The following is a 22,922-nucleotide window of genomic DNA, read 5'->3' as shown; positions in this document are numbered from 1 at the left end:
CGTCAGTCAATCCGTCGAGGGAGCTAGTATAGACTACACCACGAGACGAATTCAAAGTTCGGTGGGCCTCCACCCCGACAGGGAACGTGTACAGGAGTGTGGCCCGAAGCAGTTTTTGTGCCTGAAAGGCACTCTCAGTTTCTAGCAATAAGGTACCGTTACGCAACCTGGTACAAGATTTGACAGATCCGGCTATGGCATCTACGCCCTTCTGGATAACGAAAGGGTTGACAGAGGAAAAATCCTTTCCGTCCTCAGATCGAGAAACGACGAGGAACTGTGGGGCAGGCGGTAGTACTTTTGTCACTGGTGGCTGGTCACGTTTCCGTTTTTGGGCAGAAGTCGAGAGAGATGGAGTGGAATCCATTGCGGAGGAATCCCCCATGATTGCCAGCGTCTCCGATGGCGCGCTCCTTCCTTGTGGGGACCCTCTCAGAGGGCACTCCCGCCTTAGGTGAATGTTTACACCTCAGGTCACACCTCCCGAGAAACAGACGGAGGGACCAATCGGCATGGTCAGAAGGTATCAGCTCAGGCAATCACCCCTCCCCGGGCCTGGCCTTTACCAGGGGTACGCGCGTGCCTTACATGTCTACCCAGGGCGGGGAATTACGCGTTACCCCGTCACCGGCTACGCGTGCGAACGCGTGGGTCGGCCTTCAGGCACGCACAGGGAGGAAGGAAGAAGAGGAAAAAGAGAGAGGGAGAAAGAGGACAGACTGTCTCAAACGCTGAGGCGGAGACCAGAGAAGGCAAGGAGAAGAAGGCAATGAGAAGGCAAGGAGAAGGCAATGAGAAGGCAAGGAAAAGAAGGCAATGAGAAGGCAAGGAAAAGAAGGCAATGAGAAGGCAAGGAAAAGAAGGCAATGAGAAGGCAAGGAAAAGAAGGCAAGGAAAAGAAGGCAATGAGAAGGCAAGGAAAAGAAGGCAATGAGAAGGCAAGGAAAAGAAGGCAATGAGAAGGCAAGGAAAAGAAGGCAATGAGAAGGCAAGGAAAAGAAGGCAATGAGAAGGCAAGGAGAAGAAGTCAAGGAAAAGAGTAAGGAAGACAGTGAGGTAGAGAAGAACAAAGAAAGGAACCAACCAAAGGAAGGAAGAAACGAGAAGTGAAAAACCAAAAAGACCACAATTATAGGTCGTGGAACCGTCCGTCTCCGGACGCAAGCGCTAACTACCCCCGTGAGGGGGATGGATTCCTTTTAGTCGCCTCTTACGACAGGCAGGAATACCTCGGGCCTATTCTAATCCCCGGACCCGCAGGGGGGGGGGGCTCTTGGCGTGAATCACATTTTTGCTAATCTAGGTCTATGGTCGTCTCCACAAACGCCGTCATCGAGGTGAACGGCAGCTCGAAACGTGCAGCGCAACACGGACGCCGCCTCGTTGGATCAGTGTTATGCTATGGGAGATATTCTCCTGCGCATGCGTGGGACCTATGGCAGTAATCGAAGACACGCTGACAGCTGCGAACCACCTGAATCCCTTCATGCTTCATGTATTCCCCGAGGGCGATGTCATCTTTCAACGGCATAACTGTCCGTGTCTCGGAACCAGAACCGTGCTACAGTAGTTTGAGGTGCATTTTAGTGAACCCACGGTCATGTTTCGGCGACCAAATTTACCTCATGTAAATCATATGGAACCCATCTGGGTCGCTATCGGGCGCCTTCACCGAGTACACAAATCAGCGGACCGTTATTTATGCGAATTACTCTACATGTGTGCAGATATCTAATGCCACATAGCTCCACAAACCTTCCAACAAACTGTCGTATCCCTGATACACAGAATCAGTGATGTATCTTGTTCCTAAGACGGGCTAACACACTATTAAGCAGCTAGTCATAATGTTTTGGCTGATCAGTGTAAAATTCACACAAACTGAACAAGAGTAATTTTAATAAGGCATTTTTCCAGATATTTGTCTAGAACGTAGCCTTGTACAGAAGTGAAACGTGGTCAATGAACAATTCCGATTAGAAGAGAACAAAAGCTTTTGTAATATAATCTCACTGAAGAGTAATCAACATTAACTGTGTAGTACTAACAATGACTGAAGAGTTACTGTATCGAATTGGAAAAAATTGTTGCATAACTTGTAAATATGGGATGTAAACATTGTAGAGAGGAAAAAAGGTTCGAGTACAGTAAGATGTTCAAAGGTATGTGTTATGAAGAAGTGAAGATACTTGTAGCATGGAGATTTGCATGAAACCAGTTTTCGGAATGAGGAATACAACAATATCTTGAGAAAATTACTGCAAAAATTCAGTTTTGTGCAAACTATCTTGACGCTATTGTAGTGACAAGTCACAGCAAATCTGAGTATATAAATGACTTGTATGCAGTATTCTCCGCAGTATATGAGAAGGCTCTCAAGTGTAACGCTGACAAAGTTTTTAAAGTAAATTAGGCATGCGCTTAGTGCAAAAATCATTACTCCCACAGAACATAATTTCGCAATTACTAACGCACTGCCAAGCTCAAAGAACCTACCAGCACTACAAGCGCTCTTAGTGAAAATTAATTATTACATGAAATTAGTTGTGCAAGCAGCTGTCTCAAGCATCTGCTCAATAAACTACACTGCGAAGTCGTTACATTTACTTTGTTAGAAGAAAGAGACCGTGCATTTCAAATACTGAAGATGAAACTAAGAATATCTCCCTGTCTATGTATATGCCTGTAAAAACTATAGTGGTAGCAACTGATGCCTTCCAATATGGCACTGGTGCAGTGCTAGCACGTCAAAGTATAGACAGGTTAGTGTAGCACATGAGTTTTGCCTCCAAGACGCTAAAACCAGTCCAATAAAATTACTCACAATTAAAAAACCAACACTTTCGAAAGTCGTCGCAATTAAAAATATAACGTAAAGTTACCACAATTCATTCACTGCATTATTTGATCCCCTGTCAACTACCACAGAAAAGATAGCTGATAAATAATATGTACGAATAGAACGTCTACTCGTATGGCTGAAAGATACGCACCGTAAAGTGCCCTTTACATGCTCAGGTTTGTTTGAGCAGATCCTGTTTGCAAAAATCCTCTGCACACCTGTTTTTCAGTATACAGCTCGCATTTATACCTTCCAACAACAATGCAGATTTCGCAGAGTCCTGAATCAGTAGCTCAAAAGTGCAGAGTATTTTTTGACCGTGTCCAGATTAAATTTGCTTTCAAGATGATTATTCTCTCTTGTGCTATAATTTCGGATGTTATAAAAAGGTAAAGACAAGTACGGAGAAGATGGATAAAAGAGTGGCATCTAAACTGTGTAATGCTTTCGCATGCTAATCTCTCGAATGGGCTAAAAATTGAAAAAGAGGACTAGTTTAACTACCTATAACGAAGAACATTCTTTGTGTTGCTGCAGTATGTTACACTGTATCTAATAAGAAATGACACTGTAATGAGAAAATCAACAAGTGCTTCAGAAAGACTAATAGTAATATCGAGCTATGCTGATCTTAAATTTTCTGCTGTTTTATCATCTTCATCGTTGACCCATATCATTTTGGAAACATGTCGTTTCATATTACACACATCAGACTATTACTTAGTGTCCCTTTAAAATGCCTGGAAAGGGTTATATGCCCATTTGTAGAGGAAACAAATCTTATGATAAATTGAAGTTACTGTTTTTACATTCACTCTGATGGAGTTTTAAGACGAAATTAGATCTCTGAAGTACAAGAATGCCTGGGTCCCCGGAAAATAGTCCGTCGTAAGTATCAGCTCATTTATTTTGATTAGTGAACTTTTTTTTAACAACGTAATGCTACATCACTGAAAATTCTAAGCATAAAGTATAACAAAGCATTATATAACCTCTCCCTATGCAGTACCCTTTAGTCAGTTTTTCTTTGTTCAGTTTGTCTTAAATCTTTAGCGCTAAGATTTATGTTTCTTTTTATATACATGAATTGAATTTCAATATGGATAACATTTTAAGCACTACCAGCATGTACGATCAAAGAACTGTCTCACTGTTTATATAACTTTTGGACTGTCGATGTTTGAAGGAAGGTGGGTCAAAATTTGCTCAGAAGATAGCAGAAAAAACTTTAATCAATTTAAAAAATAAAAATTTAAGTACGCTTTAATTTTGATACGTTGTTGATAATGGTCAAGTATCAGTATATGATACACAGCAAAAAGACAAACAGTGTAAGGAATTACTAGATCAACTTCATGTGTATCTCTTTATTTACAGATTTTGTTCATCAGAGCTGTTAAGATTCTATACGTATTTGTCTTCAAAGCAGACGTCTGCTCTAAAAGATCCAGATAGTCACTGAGAACATTTAGGAAATAGTAGACATTAGACAGCCATTCAAAAAAGTGTGGCATCAATTGCAAAAACGATTGAGAGGATTTCATTCAGTAGTTTAGGAGAATTGAAAACTAAATTATGCAGTTGTGAAACGCACAGTGACTGGGTCATGATAAACAAACCAACTAGCGTGTGCCTTATTTTTGAAGTGTTCGCAGAAGAGCCAACACTGTGTTGCTAGAGGAGGCCGAAATGCACGCGTTTAATTACACGCTAATTGGCGTGAGGTCTGGAACAGTTAAGGGAATTAATAGTAGCAAATAAAGTACGTAGTTGATATAATACTTAACTTTAATCCACAATTGGAGTACATCGGTCTGATGGTTCATGCTTCATTAGATACATAGCAAAGGATAAATGGCGCCTTGCTAGGTCGTAGCAAATGACGTAGCTGAAGGCTATGCTAACTATCGTCTCGGCAAATGAGAGCGTAGTTGTCAGTGATCCATCTCTGGCTAAGTCGGCTGTACAACTGGGGCGAGTGCTACTACGTCGCTCTAGACCTGCCGTGTGGCGGCGCTCAGTTTGCAATTACTGACAGTGGCGACACGCGGGTCCGACGTATACTAGCGGACCGCGGCCGATTTAAAAGCTACCACCTAGCAAGTGTGGTGTCTGGCGGTGACACCACAATTTTGTTAAAGGGTGACAACTTATCACAGGGAAATCGTGATTTATTACTAAGTGCTTTCGTTAATGTTGCAGGCTGTAAGAATTCTGGATAGATGAAGTTACCTATGAAGAAAGTGATATTCATGTGGTAAGTAATGCTCCGAACGAAATTAATGTAATGTTTAATGATATATTTGGAACTCCAATTAAGGCAAGTTTGTCCTATACTGAAAACTTTTGGGATAAAATCTTAGAAAAAATATCCAGAAATGGAGATAAAATTAAATGTTTTAAAAAAGAAATTTAATTTCTGAGATGGAAAAGTTCAACGCAGTTTAGTTTTGTAAGTAATTAAATGACTTTATGGTCATCCGTCTATTCTATCAGTCCACATGCAGATTGATTTTTGAGAAGTGCTTGCGCCGGCCGTGGTGGTCTAGCGGTTCTAGGCGCTCAGTCCGGAACCGCGCGACTGCTACGGTCGCAGGTTCGAATCCTGACTAGGGCATGGATGTGTGTGATGTCCTTAGGTTAGTTAGGTTTAAGTAGTTCTAAGTTCTAGGAGACTGATGACCACAGATGTTAAGTCCCATAGTGCTCAGAGCTATTTGAACCAAGAAGTGCTTGCAGTTTTTCCATATCAAGTCTCAATACTTTGTTAAGGATTTCTAACAAATTTTCAACAAACCCAGTCGCTGATTAGTAGAGTTCTTTAGTATATCACAAATAAGACTGGAGCTTGTCCTATAAAGGACAGAATTGTACTCCAGTTGATTCATGAGAGCCGTCTGAAGTCTCATCTTGATTATAAATATGGAAATATTGTAGGTGATGCTTTTAATATTGAGAAGTTTTCCTGTGTAAACTGTATCTATTTTTCCATGATCCACAGCTTGGATTCAGTTTACAAAGGTGTGGTACATATACTCCCAGTTCACACTCTTCAGATTGATGCACATGCGTCCGTAAGGGGAGGGGGGGGGGGAGCAAGAGGGGGCACCTACCTCTTCCTGGAATGCGGGTACTTGCTTTTTGTTCATTACGGGATTATAGTACTGAACCGCTGCGATTCTACTAATCTGGAGACTTAACGCCGATAAGTGGGACGTGATGCTCTTCTCGGGAAACGCATTCATAGACCTGTGAATTCTGCAGTCCAGATGGCATGGCTGCACTGTAAGGTGATAAACTGAAGAGGACTGTCTAGGTTCTTCTAGGTTTATTCCTGGGCTGTTAAGATGGAGTTTACTGGCCAAGCTGAGGACGATTTTCGGATGTTTATCGCAGTTATATAGTCGTATATTGCCCCTGGTTTTCACTTCACCTAACCAGTCCAAAAAAATTAAGTTTTCAACACACATTTCTTTCAGCTTCATTTATACAAGTCACCATTAAAAATAAAAAGTATTAAACTTAAAGATGAAGAAAGAGGTTTGCATATGTTATTGAAATGTGATTAAATATTACCCGTTTGAGATAAATAAGTATTGTATACTTTCTTCTTACTTCTTTGGTCACCAAATGTTCCAAAACTCACTGAATCAATTATATAAAAAAAATTTAATTTCAGAATCTTTCCCCCTAAACTTCTGTGTATATCCATGGACTGTTACCTTAGCAATGTAATTTTAAGCTAAAAGCAATGAGGTTTGTTAAGGTCCAGTAATAGACAATAATGCCAGTAATGAAAAGCTGTTTCATACTTTTACTACCTGCCTAATGTTAAGATGAAATATATTATTCTCGTGCAGTCCTTCTCACAACACCTGCTTTACTATTTTGTGGACACTGTTCACTTTTTAAAATGCATCGGCAACAAATACACTGATGTCCAAAATTAAAGCAACATAGGGAAATTTTACAAGGTTGCGTTTATTTTACCACAAAACAGTATAAACAGCTAATAGCAAAGTAAAAACAACGTGAAGAATACAGAACATAAACAACTGTAACATATATAACAGTAGACGAAAATGTTCTTTGTCTTTTACAACTTAACAGATCTGCACACACATTGTGACAACTGGTTAATGTGCTCACTATGGGGTGTGATCATCTTTGGCAGCAATGCAGGCCTGACAACTACCGAACATACTGTGAATAACGTCATCAATGTCATTTTGAGACAGTAATGCCCTTTCTTCATTCGGAGCTGCTCGCGAGTCTTGGAGAATGGTTGGTAAACGTTGAGGTGATGCTACCAGTCTGCCTAATGCAGACGTGACCTATGGGTTTCCAATCGGGAGAGCGAGCAGACCACGCCATGAGTACAGTGTCTTCCTTTCCAAGAAAGCACCAACCATTCGGTCTCTATGAGGTCGAGCGCTATCATCCATCAATACGAGGTCTGGACGCACAGCACCTCGCACCAACCGTACATGAGGTCCCAAGACTTCGTCACCATACCTGACAGAAGTAAAAACTTTCCGATTCACCCGTTCAGTTTCATGAAGAGGTGTCAAGTGGTCAACACAATCTCTGACCACACCATTAGCGATCCTCCTCGATATCGGTCTCGAAATCGTGTTCAAATGCGAATCCGTCGAGAATCACTCTCCAGACCAAATCTGAACTAATCTGTGGAAAGAACATTGGCCCACTATTCGACTGTCCAGGTTGCATGTTGTCGACTCCACTCCAGACGTTGCCTTCTCTGAAGATGAATCAGAGGTACACATACAGCAGGTCTCCGACAATAAATGCCATTCTGTAGAAGCCTTCTCTACACTGTTTACCTCTATATAACACGTCCAGCGGATGCTGAGACGTCAGATGCCAGCTGCTGTGCACTACTAAGGCGGTACCGTCGTGCCCTGACAGCCAATTAACGAGCCTCTCTTTGTAATGTCGCCCTTGGTCGGCCCTGCCATGGTCTTTGGGATACAGTTTCGGTCTCTATAACATGTCGCCACATCCGAGAAACGACAGAACGATTCACGTCAAGCCATCGGGCCACATGAGTTTGCGACTGTCCTGCTTCCATTCTACCTATGGCCCTCCACCGCAGAGAATCTGGTAGGCGTCTTCTCTGTGCCATACCGCACCGTCTGTGACTATGTACTGGGCGACTGTGGATGCGGCACTACCCGGCAAACACTACTCCGTTTGATAGGTGCCCTGACGTCATCTTTGACGTGGTTTTCCGTTGGCCGAAATGCCATCTTGGTGCATACAGTTTATATGATTATATCGTGGATTAGACACAGGACGGGGAAATAGCGGTTTGTTGCTTTAATTTTGGATGCCAGCGTAGTTTAATCAAAATCAGCAGAGCCTGTACTTTCCCAACTTAAGTGATTGCTTCAAGAGGGGTCTAACTTCTGTCCAGCATTGGAGGAAGTAAAACTAACAGAAAAAGATGAACTGCTGCAAAGTGCTAACATTATCACACTTCGATCCCTACATCCAAGTTGAATTAAGGGACAAGGTTTGATGCCAGAGATGCATAATTTTAACAACATGACAATTGTTGGTTTGCACAAATTAGGCTAAAGGAAAGAATTTGAAAACTGTGATTGTGCTGTCACATGTATAAAAATATTATGCCATTGATGGGATGTTGTTAATGTTAGAACATTAGTTAAAGGTCAAAGGCTGAGAAATGTTTTACAGGAACCAGAGACTGTCAAGTCACAACAGATTCCCAGTTTTTTGAAAAACTTTCTGTCATGGTGTTCATGACAAGATTTCTCAAATGTAAGGAAGCAGTCCAGAGAATGCTGCCTTGATTGATTTTATCAATTACTGGCTTAGTGAGGAAAAGAGAACATAAATGCGTCTTAAAAATTACAGTCAGTTTAAACGACAGGTTTAGGAAATATTGCCAAGTAAATGGGGAAATTGCCACATCTCTTTAAGGCAAGTATTTGAAACGGAAGGTAAGTTAAGAGCGCGAAGTATGTTTTCTCTTCTACTGAAATCTGATATGATTTTTTTAATAAGGACTTTCATATTGATACTGCTTGTTGTGGAATTTCAGACTTAAAATATGCAGCTGCACAAGAGTTTTTAAATTTAGTAGTGGACGATAATAATGTTGGTGAAATACAGGCAGTGCCGGCTTAAGGTCCAAGCGACACAAGCCACCGCTTTGGAGGGCCAAGCTGAGAGGGGTGCCGAGGGTGCCTCAACTGCAAAATTTCTACAAAGGACGTAGCATAGTGTAGTAGCGGCCGCTTAGTGCGCCTGGGGCGCGCAAACGCAAGATTTGTTTCATTGCTTACTACATTTAGTAGCAAAAAGTGATACAACTGACAGTGTAGGGGAAGGGGAGGGATGGCCAGTGACAAGTCGTTTGTATGGAAAAATGTTCTCGAACAGGCCCTGAATAGAGGAAAACACTTAGCCATTACTCCTTTACATATAAGCCTATGGTTGACGCTAGGTGCTTAAAAATTCATTGTATATTTTGCCAAGAGTTTCTCACTTCTGAAGAAATGAAGCAAGCAGATAATTTAGTAGTGAGCCGTATTAGGATCACATCGTAAGATACAACTTTTGAAGAGAGGGAGACTTTTTGTTGTTAAGACTGTCGAGGTTAAGGAGAAGCCCTATGGAGGCTGCCAGGGCTCTATGTTTCCAGACCATAGGTGAGATACTGGAATTTCTGCGAGTACAATTTCATTGCTACAGGGCAGTGCCAGAGTTATGTTTTTAATTTTGTCATGTGGCTCAATACCAGAATGGCTCTAAGCACTATGGGACTTAACGTCTGAGGTCATCAGCCCCATAGACTAGAACTACTAAAACCTAACTAACCTAAGGACATCACACACATCCATGCCCTTGGCAGGATTCGAACCTGCGACCGTAGCAGCTGCGCGGTTCCGGACTGAAGCGCCTAGAACCGCTCTACCACAGCGGCCGGCTTATCGAAAACTATTTAATATTTCACAAATATAATAGACAGAGAGCAAATGGAGAAAGACAAGAAGGAGAAAGAAGACACGTATTTGGAAGTCAGAGAACAGAGCTAGGACAAGAAAAGTTTGTGTGTTGGGGGTGGGGGTAGGAGTGTGTGTGTGTGGGGGGGGGGGGGAGGGGGCAGGTGAGGGAAGCAGTGACAGAGAAAAGAGAGAGACAGACAAAAAGTGGGAGAGAAAGAAATAAAAGATAAAGGGAGAAATGAACTGTACAATGAATAAAAGTCAAGACTGCTAAATTCCGTGGCCAGTGAATTAGAAAGGGAATAATGAGGAAGGCAGTACCGTGGATGTGGCAATATAGGCCACTGACAAGGGCGCGGGCATAGAGCAGCTGCAAGAACTGACGGGAGAAAAGCAACCAAGGCAGAGAGGAGGTTTAAGAATGAACCGAGAGAGGTACGTCATTTCTCCTAACCCACTGTTCCCATTGTCTGCCTATGAGAAAAAGCTTTTTCCTCGGACTGCGACTGTAAACATGCTGTTGTGACAGTGTCATTTCGTCCAAGTAACATCACAAAAAACGGTTATTACCGACCAGACCTCTATCACTAACACTGTTTATACAAAAACAGTGCGCTTATTATAGATATACCATCTACCTACGTGTCTCGTTCATGTTCATTAATAGTGTTCCTGCTGCTATTTTGTAACAGTATTGTAGGATTTAAAAGATTGACGAGCGGTTGCTAGAGCAAATAAGTTATTTGAACGAAGGCGACCGATTAGTGCTGATTTCTGCCGACAGAGGTGGAAGCTAGTAAAAATGTGTTAAGGCTGTATAATTTACTTACCCTTCCAGCCAGTACTTTTGCAGTTTCCCATCTATGGTTGGTACGATCTGTTGTGTAAGCAAGCCGACACAACATTAGGTACAGGTAACTACAACATCAAACGGAAACAAATTTGCAGCAGCGTTAGAAGGTCGCCACTGGAAATGCGCCCTGGAAATAAATATTTTTTTGGTGTAATTATAACCATTTAGTGGTTTACTCGACACATAACTGCAGAAGGCTGCAGTCATTCAGCAGTGAATGGAAGCTCCTAGCATATCATATTACTGATGTCATATTCACATTAATGATGTAGTTCTCATGAATAAGGTAATCCCGAAAGGAAAGAGGAGTGAACCTCTCAAAGACTGCTTGCTATAATACTGCCATATAAATTTAACCACAGCTCCAGAGCCCTCAAAGAACACCTCCTAACAGCCCAACCCTCGTCCGTGAATTAAGATCTTGTCGGAGCATAGCTCCTTCCAGCTGAACTGAAATACCGTGATACTGCTCAACCAATAGGAAGCCACCGTTCTTCTCACGATATTGTTCGTTAATGCTACATTTACTTTGCCTGTACTTTATTTATGATATGGGAATTATAAGCTTCAGATATTAATTACGGTCATTGGCGAAGTTATTCATACCGCAGTTTAGTTCGAACTAGCATATACGTTAATGACTGACTGATTGGAAAAACCCGGAGGAAAATATTAGAGTTTAACGTACCTTCGACAATGAAATCTTTAGCGACGGAGCGTAAACTAGGATTGTTTCAAGGTAGAGGAAGGAAATCGGCCGTGATCTTTCAAAGAAACCATCCTCTTCTTTTTCTGGAGCGATTTAAGAAAATCAGTTGAAACTTAGATCTGGATGATCGGAAGGAAATTTGAACAGTTGTCCTCCCAAAAGCACGTCCAGTCTGACAACCACTGCACCACCTTGCTCTGTTTGGTTCGTCATGTAAGGGCACTTAGTATGTGTTATTGCGCGTCTAAGGGGATCGACTGGTTGGAGCTGGTATCATCGTATTGTGAGTGATACCAGCCCAGTCTCAGATTTCTGCCACACTGATGAGGACCATGCCATTTGGCTCCTCTTGTGTAAGGGCACTACAGTTTCAGCTGTAAACGCAGTTCTTATTGCACTCATTTCGCTTATCCGTATGACACTGTGCCACACTATAAGAGTAGAAGAGCTTTACTTTTCCCCAAACCGTGCTGCCTACTCGAACCGGCTATCTCGCTGACTAATGAAAAATGCATTTGACTATTATTTTATAAGTTACGTCTTTCTGTTAGGCACTGTAAAAATTGCAGTAACTATCTCTCACCCGTGGTGATTCTCATTCGATAAGCTCCCTCTAGAGATAATAACCACTCTCTGGTTGGTACTGTCGCAAGGCATAATCACTTGCAACCGTATTTTCCAAAAACAATTACCACAAAAGTTTTCGTGGCGTTACGGGGAGTCCGCTAGAACCGTCACGCGGAGAAAACTTCTCCAAGTGTGAAATTATTGTTGGACTTTTGGAACATCTCTCCACTCCTTCCCTTTCCCTTAACAGTGTCGACAATACGAATATCCCAGCTACTGTGCAATTACGAACGCCTTCCGAAAATTGTGCCAAAACTCACGCCTTCCTCAACGACACTGGTCTCCAACTTCACAATTAATACACGTAGAAATACCTTATGGACTGATGCAGATCGAATAATTACTCGTCCATCAATTCGACCTATCTCGAAACCGGCACGTTACACAGTCCCCACTTAGTATACGTAAGATGAAATTTGTCCTGAACAGGATACTTAACGTAGATATACTAGAGTAACGGCTAGCTAGTTGGCTTTTAAAGAGGCTACGTATGAATCTATTGACTACTTCCGTTCGAGCACGGACGTCTGGCGTGCATCTGTGTGTCACACGTAAGGCAGATTCAACTAGATTACCTTATGTTGTGACTTGGCAAGACAGCCAAGCCACTATGATTGGTAGCCGAATGGCACGCGTTTAAGCTCACGCAGGATGGCGTGAGGTCTGGAACAGTTAAGGGAATTTATAGTAGTAAAGAACGTAAGTAACTACTGGAATACTTAACTTTAATTCATAATTGGTGAACATCGGTCTGACGGTACATGCATCACAAGATAAATAGCAAATGATAATGGCGCCTTGCTAGGTCGTAGCAAATGACGTAGCTGAAGGCTGTGCTAACTATCGTCTCGGCAAATGAGAGCGTAATTTGTCAGTGAACCATAGCTAGCAAAGTCGGCTGTACAACTGGGGCGAGTGCTAGGACGTCTCTCTAGACCTGCCGTGTGGCGGCGCTCGGTCTGCAATCACTGATAGTAGCGACACGCGGGTCCGACGTATACTAACGGACCGCGGCCGATTTAAAGGCTACCACCTAGCAAGTGTGGTGTCTGGCGGTGACACCACATTCCTCCCCCGCAAATCGGCGGACGGTTTTGGTATAAGGCTTCCGCCCGCCGTGGAGAGGACCCCATGTTGGCGTATGCGACGAGGTGGGGAGCCTAACAACAGGCGAGGCTGTGCCACCCGCACCCTGCCATTCGGCCCGAGGGAGCTAGGAAACGCCTGAAAACCTAGTCCAGGGTGCACGCCAACATGCGGTGTATGCGCCCGTAGATAGTCAGGAGGGGCCGAAGGGTCGACCTCCATCGAGTCGGGGCACCCGACGGGCGAAGACGACATATGGTCCGGAACGGGCAAGAGTTCCATGGCGGAGGACAACTGGTCACGGGAAGCGATCGGCGGCGCGTGACCCAGGGAGGCGCCCGGCGGTTGCAGCGACGCGTCCACTGCGGGCGTCGCCGGCGGGAGAACAGGCGGCGGCGGCGGCGGCGCGTCGCCATGTGGCAAAATGGAAGGCAGCGTCGGTAACACCTGGGGCTGAGGCGAGCCAGTAGATGGGTCCCCAGGGCGCTGACCGGACGGCACCGTCGCTGAAAGCAGACGGGGAGCGGCAGATCCCGTGCGACGACAGAGGCGCAGCTGATTGTGATGCCGACGCACCCCACCAAAGGCCCCCAAAACCAGATACATAGCGCGGACGAGGCAGCGAAGAATGCGCCCTTCGAGCCAACGCCGTGAACCTCGATAGTTACGGTAGTAGACAAGATCGCCTGGGGCAAAAGCAGGTGTCTGCCGCTGGACAGAAACCTGATGCGGCGGATGTAGCAAAGACATCAAGGTTCGATGAGGGCGACCGTGAAGCAACTCAGCCGGCGAGCGACCATCTCGGGGCTAAGAGCGATACGAGGACAAAAAGAGCAATAACGCGTCCTCCCGAGAATGCGACTCTTTCAACTTCAACATCTGTGACTTGAAAGTCTTGACCAATCGTTCAGCGGCACCGTTTGACTGTGGAGAAAACGGCGCGGACGTCAGATGTTGAATACCATTGGCCTTGCAGAATGACTGAAATTCTGCGGACATGAATTGTGGGCCATTGTCGGAAACAATAGTCTATGGAAGACCTTCAATGCAAAAGATAGCGTATAACGCTTGGATGGTGGCTGATGACGTCGTGGAAGACATCCGGACTAGAAAAGGAAAATTACTGAATGAATCGACCACAACCAACCATCGAGCATTCCAGAATGGACCAGCAAAATCGATGTGTAAGCGTTGCCAAGGGGAAGTAGCTTTTGGCCATGCAAAGAATTTCCGCGGTGGTGCGGATTGTTGTTCGGCACACGCCATGCAAGAAGAGCACATATTCGTAATCGAAGCATCGATTCCGAACCAAGTACAGTGCTGACGAGCAAGTTGTTTCGTTCTCACTATACCCCAATGTCCTTGGTGGAGAAGCCGTAAGACAGAGTACTGTAACGAACGTGGGACGACGACCCTGGACTGATCATTATCAGAACGCAACAGCAAAACACCAGGTCGTACAATAAGTCTCTCCTTGTGAGCAAAAAATCTGCGAACCAACGGATCCTCGATCCGTGACTTTGACAAGGGCCATTGCGTAGCAACAAAACGCAAAACGGTAGCAAGGACAGGGTCAGCAGCTGTGGCTGTAGCTACACGACGAAAATCAATCGGAAACGAGTCGACCACGTCATCGGTTTCTGAATCAATGAACATGCAAGCAAGTTCGGAGGAATTGAATGCTCTATCCTCAGCAACAGGCAAATGGGACAACGCATCGGCGTTTCCATGCTTAGCAGTGGACCGATACAAGATATCGTAGCGGTACTGCGAGAGGAAAATAGACCAGCGAATGAATTTCTGCGCTGTACGTGGAGGTACAGGCTGGTTCACTGATAGGACCTGAGTTACTATAGACAAGTTAAACAACTGAAATAAATCGAAACCAAACAAGTTCACTGCAGAAGAAGAACGAAGGATAAAATTCGGACAGTACATCTGGAGAATGTGGCGAAGCCATTATACAAGTAAATCAGCAGTATCAATATGAACGCAAAATTCTCGTCGCCAAACTGTTGTGACTTGGCAAGACAGCCAAGCCACTATGATTGGTAGCCGAATGGCACGTGTTTAAGCTCACGGAGGCTGGTGTGAGGTCTGGAACAGTTGAGGGAATTTATAGTAGTAAAGAACGTAAGTAACTACTGGAATACTTAACTTTAATTCATAATTGGTGAACATTGGTCTGACGGTACATGCATCACAAGATAAATAGCAAATGATAATGGCGCCTTGCTAGGTCGTAGCAAATGACGTAGCTGAAGGCTGTGCTAACTATCGTCTCGACAAATGAGAGCGTAATTTGTCAGTGAACCATAGCTAGCAAAGTCGGCTGTACAACTGGGGCGAGTGCTAGGACGTCTCTCTAGACCTGCCGTGTGGCGGCGCTCGGTCTGCAATCACTGATAGTGGCGACACGCAGGTCCGACGTATACTAACGGACCGCGGCCGATTTAAAGGCTACCACCTAGCAAGTGTGGTGTCTGGCGGTGACACCACACCTTATGCCAGTGAAACGTCAGTAACAGTCACTAAAAACATCACAAACAGATGCAAAAACCAAATCTGCATTATTTCTTTATGAATCATACTCGATAAAGCAAAAGAAAACATGTAGCTAATTAGTGCAACGTTAGTGAGCGCTAACATGCTATTAGTTCAAATACAAAGCTTGCAAATAATATGAAGAAACTTTGAAACAAAATCTATAGGTATAACAAAAGAACATCTAAATTTATCATAGTCAATAAGAAATCTCACTTTGATAGCAACCAAAAGGTACAATAAATTAATGTAGTACTTTTAAATTCCATGAATTAAATTACAAAATACTTACTAAGGAGAAACTTAGGGTTCAAGTTAAAAATAAAAAGAAAACAAAATCTCAGCAAGCTTTAAGAGACACAAAACTCAATAATAGACAAATTCGTATAACATCTTTCAAATCTGAGGCACTAGCGAGTCATAACAAAAGAACGTTTCTGATGCACATTTGTAAAACACTTACAGCCAAGTAATCTAAGAAAAAGAAGAATCTGTAAGTGCCTCAAACCATAATAAATTTCCAATACTGACAACAACAAAAAACATCAAATAAAATTTTGAGAACTCCTGTGCTGTGTACAAATCTGTCGCAATAAAGGCACACGAAATCAGTATGTGATATTAGTTTAGTCAAAATCAAAATCACGTATACTTGTTGATCTAAGTAGGATGCAACAAAGTAGTTGCAGCCACATTTAATATTTGTGAACAACAAAAGTCACCGAGAATAAGGAAAAAACCCGTATGCTCATCAGAGAATGGTTCAAATGGCTCTGAGCACTATGGAACTTAAATCTGAGGTCATCAGTCCCCTAGAACTTAAAACTACTTAAACCTAACTAACCTAAGAACATCACACACATCCATGCCAGAGGCAGGATTCGAACCTGCGACCGTAGCGGTCTAGCGGTTCCAGACTGAAGCGCCTTGAACCGTTCATCCACAGTTGCCGGCTCATCAGAGAATAACATTCACTAAGCACCCCATCAGCATGAAGATATCGAATCTTATGAATCATCAGTTCCATTCAATCGAGACTAGTAAATTTCATTTTCGATTTTACTGAAATAGGAAATTAAAAAAAAAACATGTCCAAAATTGTTACGTGCTTCATTTACTAACCCTGCCTTTCCTACCTTCCTCCCACAATCCTTGGACATTACCGCGGATGAGTGGCTTGCGTGCCTCAACGACAGAGATAGCGGTATCGTGGTTGCAACTACATCAGAGGGGTATCTGTGGATAGATCGAAGTTGGATGTAGTGGGAGTTGGTGAAGTCCAGTGGCAGAAAAGAAAAGGATTTCTACTCGAGTGAGTACAGAATTATGAAGTTCAGATAAAGAGTAATCAGCACGAAGGACACAGAGATGCGTCGAGTCGTGTGAGGCAGCATTATCAGCACCCGACAATTTGAAAAGGGCCTCATTGTGGGTATTCATTTGGTCAATTTGTCGGATCGCGCAGTATCCAGATTTGTAGGGCATTCATATGTGACAGTGGACCGATGTTGGACCGCATGGGAACATGAAGGCAGGCATACTTGTCCTCAAGGTTCCAGCCGACCACGTCTGACCAGCACAGGGGACGACTGCCGTGCTGCACCCTGAGCACATCGTAACCCTCTCACATCTGCATCTTCCACCGAGAACTCCCCACGGCATTACGTGTCATCCCGCGCCACTGATCAAAGACTGACTACGGAATTAATATTCCATGTGTAGGCTGTCGTGTTAACACCGCAACACAGATTGCTGAGTTTGTACTGATGCCATAGCTGGGAAGCATGGACTCTTGACGAATGGCTTCGTATTGTGTTCAGCAATGAATCACGGTTTTTCACTACAATGGATGAACATTGTCAGCGAGTATGGTAGCGACCTGAGGGCAGTTTACATTCTTCTAATGTTTCGGAGGGGCACAAACATAGTGTTACTGGGATTATGGTTTGGAGAGGTCCCAGCTACTAGTGACTGAGGGAACTCTGACGGTTCAACGGTACGTCACAACATCCTGCATTCTCATGTATTTCTCACATGTGGCAGTGTCACGTTGTTATTTTTCAACATGACGATGTCCGTCCACACATGACACGTGTCTCTATGAACTACTGCGCGATACGGAGGTACTCCTGTGGCTAGCAAGATCCTCACACATGTCCCCGATAGTGTGTGGAACCAGCTCAGACGCCAATTCCATTCCAATGTCTGTATCCCGGACATCAAGGAGCAGTTATAACAGTTGTGGGGCAGCTTGCCTCAGGAGAGGATATGACGACCAAATCAGTGGATGAATCAGAGCCTGAGGTGGTGCAACGTCACACTGATAAATGGGCTAGTTCTATCAAAGTTAAATTCTGTGATGGTTCCTTTTAATGGGCATGGCCCTTTCTTTTCACGTAATTCCTTAAAACGAGATGGTGCTTCGTATCTGTTGAATTCATGGTCGAAGGGACGTAAACACTAATCTTCCTTTTATATTGCCAAGTTCTTTGAACATTCGAATCGATTTTGTATGCACTGAAGTGATGTAACACAACTTCTCAAAAAAAAAAAAAAAAAAAAAAAGGTTCAAATGGCTCTGACCACTATGGGACTTAACATCTGAGGTCATCAGTCCCCTAGAACTTAGAACTACTTAAACCTGACTAACCTAAGGACATCACACACATCCATGCCCGAGGCAGGATTCGAACCTGAGACCGTAGCGGTAGCATTTTTTATCAAGCTCTTTGTATAATCGAACCAGAGACAAGTAGGGAACCATTCTAGCGACGATACGGGCCGCAAATGAGAAAATCCATCGACGTAAGTGACTTTGACTAAGCATATGTCTTCATGAGAAGCACCTCGGAAAAGACGGAGCTTGTATGCTGTTCGTGTGCTACTGCCATGAACATCTACGGAAAGTAGTTGAAGGATGGTGAAACCATTAATAGGCGACTAGTTGTTGGACGTCCAAGTTTCAGCACAGAATGTGGATGTCGGGAGCTTACCCATTCTACAAAGCAGGGTGCGCTGCGATCTGACGACAGAGTACTGTGCTGGTACAGGCACAAGTTGTTTGGAGCATATCGTTTCGCGCGCATTGTTTAACTTGGGCTACACAACATATGATCACTACGCTACCCAATGTTGACCCAACGAAATCGACGGTTACGAATGCAGTTGGAACGGGATCATCGAGGTTGGCATGTGGATCAATGAAAACGTGTGGCCTGGTGTGATGTATCACGTTTCTCGTTATACAAGTCTGTGGTCGTGTGCGGATACGCCATCATCCAGGCGAACGGTTTCTCGAAACGTGCACCGTGCCATGGACGCATGCTCATGGGAGCAGTATTGCCCTGTGAGGCCGTTCACCTGAATTTCCATCGGGGCTGTGTTATTAATCGATGGCACCATGAGAGCTGTAGACCACGTGAACGATATTGCGAACTACCAGCATCTTTTCACTCTCGTCGTCTTTCTGACGGTGGGGTCATCTTCCAACAGGATAACTGTCCACGTAAACAGACTGAATTCATGTTACAATAGTTTAAGTAGCGTGATAGTTAACCCACATTGATATATTGTCCACCAACTTCGTCTGATCTGAATCCGCTGGAACACATCTGGGATGCTGCCTGGCGGCTGCTCCGCGCCTATAAAGTACCGGCTTGTATTTTTCGGAAATTGCGTGACCTTTGCGTAGACATCTGCTTCCACATATCTCCGGAATATGACCTTGGATTTTCAGAAACCATGCCAGAATCATTGCCATATTGCGGTCCAAAGATGGACGAACACGCCATTAAGCAAGTAGTCATCATGTTTTGGCTCCGTAATTTATATGACCGTCTACTTCTACATCTAGTACTGTGTCAGTCACGCCAAATCTTTGAAACAATGTTGGTGAATCGCTTACAGCAGAGATATAGCCAGCATTAATTCGTCAAGATTCAGGTTTTAGAGCGAAAAATAGTTACAATCTCAGATTCTTATTGTAACCTAATACGTAAAAGACGGCTCGAAAAACACACCATTTTACAAATGGAGGTTTCATCGACCTGCCAGCTGCTTATGATACTAGCAGTCATTATATATTGATAAAATAGATTTGTGGGCTTCGGAAGATTTACGATTTCATCATATTTATTAAAGGATTACTTAGAAACAGATGGTTCTATGTCGACTTTCACGTGCAATTTATTCAATTGCGATGGCAGGTAAAATGTGCTGTCATAAGAAGGTATGCTGTTTTTAGGCGTAAATACTAATGATAAACTGTTTTTAGAGCTGACAAGGAATATTCTTTATGACTGTGATCTGACTTTGTAATCTCAGGCCAAGTTTTTGAAGAAATGGGAGACCATCTGACATATGCTTTGAAAAAGAAAGTATTTATTACAGTAACAATTCACTTCTCCCAAACACAGTCAAATCCCAACTGTGTGCTTTCCGTGTTAAACAGAGAAAGGTATATCGTTTACTGTATCTCAGGGGCAGGAATACGACTAATGTTACACCATATCCGAAGTATTTAAATGTCACACACTTGATCTCATCTTTGTACAAGCAAGTTGTGCTACAGTAATAGGATGAAAGTGGAAGCTCAAACAATAATCTTAATTAGATAACTGGTAGTAAATAGGATTCTCAGCCACGAACATTAAGAACAACGACATTGTCAGTCTGCTACTCCACGGCAGAATACGTATGTCCTGTCTGGTGCAACTCTACGACGCCAAAGAAGTCGACTAGGAATTGACTGAGACGTATATGCGTATTACTAAATGTTTTTGCCCTGAAGCATTTGGCACGTTATGTCAGATGGCAAATACAGTTCCCCCAGACATCTGTTTTGAGACTGCTAACAATGTGGAGAAATTAAATCTGGTCACCATGCAACACCGAAAAAGCAGATAAAATACCTTCTGCACCATCCAAATTTTTCACCGTTTAAGATCCATTGATAACCTCTACTGTACTGCCAAATTCTGAACATGTAAGCTTTATTACAGAAATTATAGTTAATTCTAATGGATGTCATAGTGTATTTGTTTCTGACTGTATAGAATTGATTGTAATTATAATGCAAATATTGTAAATTGGTGTGTAAGGGCCAAGGGAACTTGGTTCAGGTGTATCGGTAACAACGACGAAACGGCAGCAGCTGTGTCGTTGTGTATCTTTGCGTATGGAGAGTCTCTGTTGCGCTGAGAGCAGAGAAGGAGAGCAGCTTGAGTCATGGAAGAGAGCGGAAATGTTTGTTAGGCGCTCCCTCGGACGAGGTGTGCAGCCATGATCGCGGCAGTGAAGATGCACCTACTTCGTTAACTTGCGAGTAGTGAGATCACGGTCGGAGTGGACATGAGAAGAAGTTGCAATTCTAATTATTGCCTGTCTCATAATTATCCGTGTCACTAGAAACGACTCGTGATTCGCAAACAGTAGCAGCAACAGCAGTTCAGCATTGTCGTCGGCTACATTCTCCGACGTCCGCACAGCTACAACATAGTAAGAATGTTAACTGACAGATTACTACTAATATTGTGCAGCCATTACCCAGTGGCATTTCTTTCACAAACTTTAATAATTTTCTTGAAGAATAACCTGCAGTAGTTAAAACTTGTAGGGCACCTGTGTTGCAATTGTCCTCAGACATTAGTACCAACATGAGTCCCTTTCCTTTCCATGCAATCACCGAGTGCCAGAAAAATGTGAAAATTGATTATCTATTTACTCCCAATTTTGTTTTTTTTTGGTAATGACCAGTTTCAGTCTAAATGTTGCTGTCTCAGTAACTGTTCGTTGTTATTTTGCATAACACAGGCATAACGAATTTGCAATTTTCACCATTAACTTCACTCAATGTAACGTAAAATTTCACTGGTAAAACTAATAACTAAAAATACAGCATAAATTAAAAGTGCGCAATTTCATTTATTTTGTATTTAGCTTAGCGTGTGACTTCTACTGGCTTGGTAAATACGTTATTGCTCTTATGTTAAAGGTAAATTCAACTGTCCATTTGCTTAAAGTAAATTAAGTCTTTCAACAATTAAAAGAAAATTGCTTGCCGTTTTCCAAATAAAGTTTCAGTTACAGCCAGTCATTTATTTAACCTGTAACTGCTAATCAGTAATTTTTTGTATTATCAGTATTTTCTTGGATTAAAAATATTACATGGTACCCTTTCCCCCCTGAGTCGGTCTTGAGCGATTGCGCTATATTCCACTCACTTCAAAATTATTATCAGTATTCAAATTACGTTTAGAATAGATTCTTCCTTCAGAACGGTGTGTTGTACAATTTCCTCATACTAACCGGTATTATTTTCCTTCGGTAACAATAGCCCTACCCACTGTAAAATTTCATTAGGCATACTTGATCACGGTCAATTGATTTACAATCCAGTACGCCGATTAGGAAGGGGGAGGTTACAACCATACCAAGTCATCTATTATATGATTATGTATCAACAATACAGAGACTGAGGTCAAGGAAAAGATTAATGAAAACCAGGAATATTTTGAAAACGATTACACTCAAAGCGAGTAATGTGGAAATGTAGATAGTACAAGCTGCAAACGATCCTCATTGGCCTCAGTCATCCAAAAATCTCCATCCTGGCCACGAAGATAAGTCGGCAAACTAGTGTGTCCTCAAACGTCTAACCGGTGGATTCTGAAGATCCAGACGTAGTCTTAAAAAACTGGGGATTTCAGTGCGTCATTATCAACTGTCACTGATCAGAAGCGCAAAATATGGCCTGTATGCTCTTTTGTTGGCTTTGTGTCGTATCCTTTACGGAAGAAGATTTATTTCTGGTGCCTGCAAATGCTCTTGAAGTTTTTGTTTACCATGATGACTTCAATTTTCGAAACTTCCAAACACTTGTACCTCCCCATACACACATCAAAAAAAGTTTTGAATCACCCCGGTTCCGAGAACTCCTGAAGAAAGACGTTAACTGTGGATATTGTGTCACAGTCACAGTCCCACTGACTGTTCAGAGATATCACGAAACACGCCCAAAGATTTTAACAGCCACGCATGAGCAGCGCCACTAAGACGGAATGGGTCCAACAGCCTTCAGTTCCAGTTATTCCACCAGGAACGGGGTACGCGGCTCGTGTTCTCTGTAGTTCAGCCATGCCTAGACGGTCAATACTGCGGTTCGATCGCGTCCACATAGTTACTTTGTGCCAGGAAGGGCTCTCAACAAGGAACGTGTCTAGGCGTCTCGGAGTGAACCAAAGCGATGTTGTTCGGACATGGAGCAGA

This window comes from Schistocerca cancellata, chromosome 4 (assembly GCF_023864275.1).
Source record: "Schistocerca cancellata isolate TAMUIC-IGC-003103 chromosome 4, iqSchCanc2.1, whole genome shotgun sequence".
Classification (NCBI taxonomy): domain Eukaryota; kingdom Metazoa; phylum Arthropoda; class Insecta; order Orthoptera; family Acrididae; genus Schistocerca; species Schistocerca cancellata.
The sequence above is the reverse complement of the archived record's forward strand: the minus strand, read 5'-3'. Positions refer to the sequence as shown.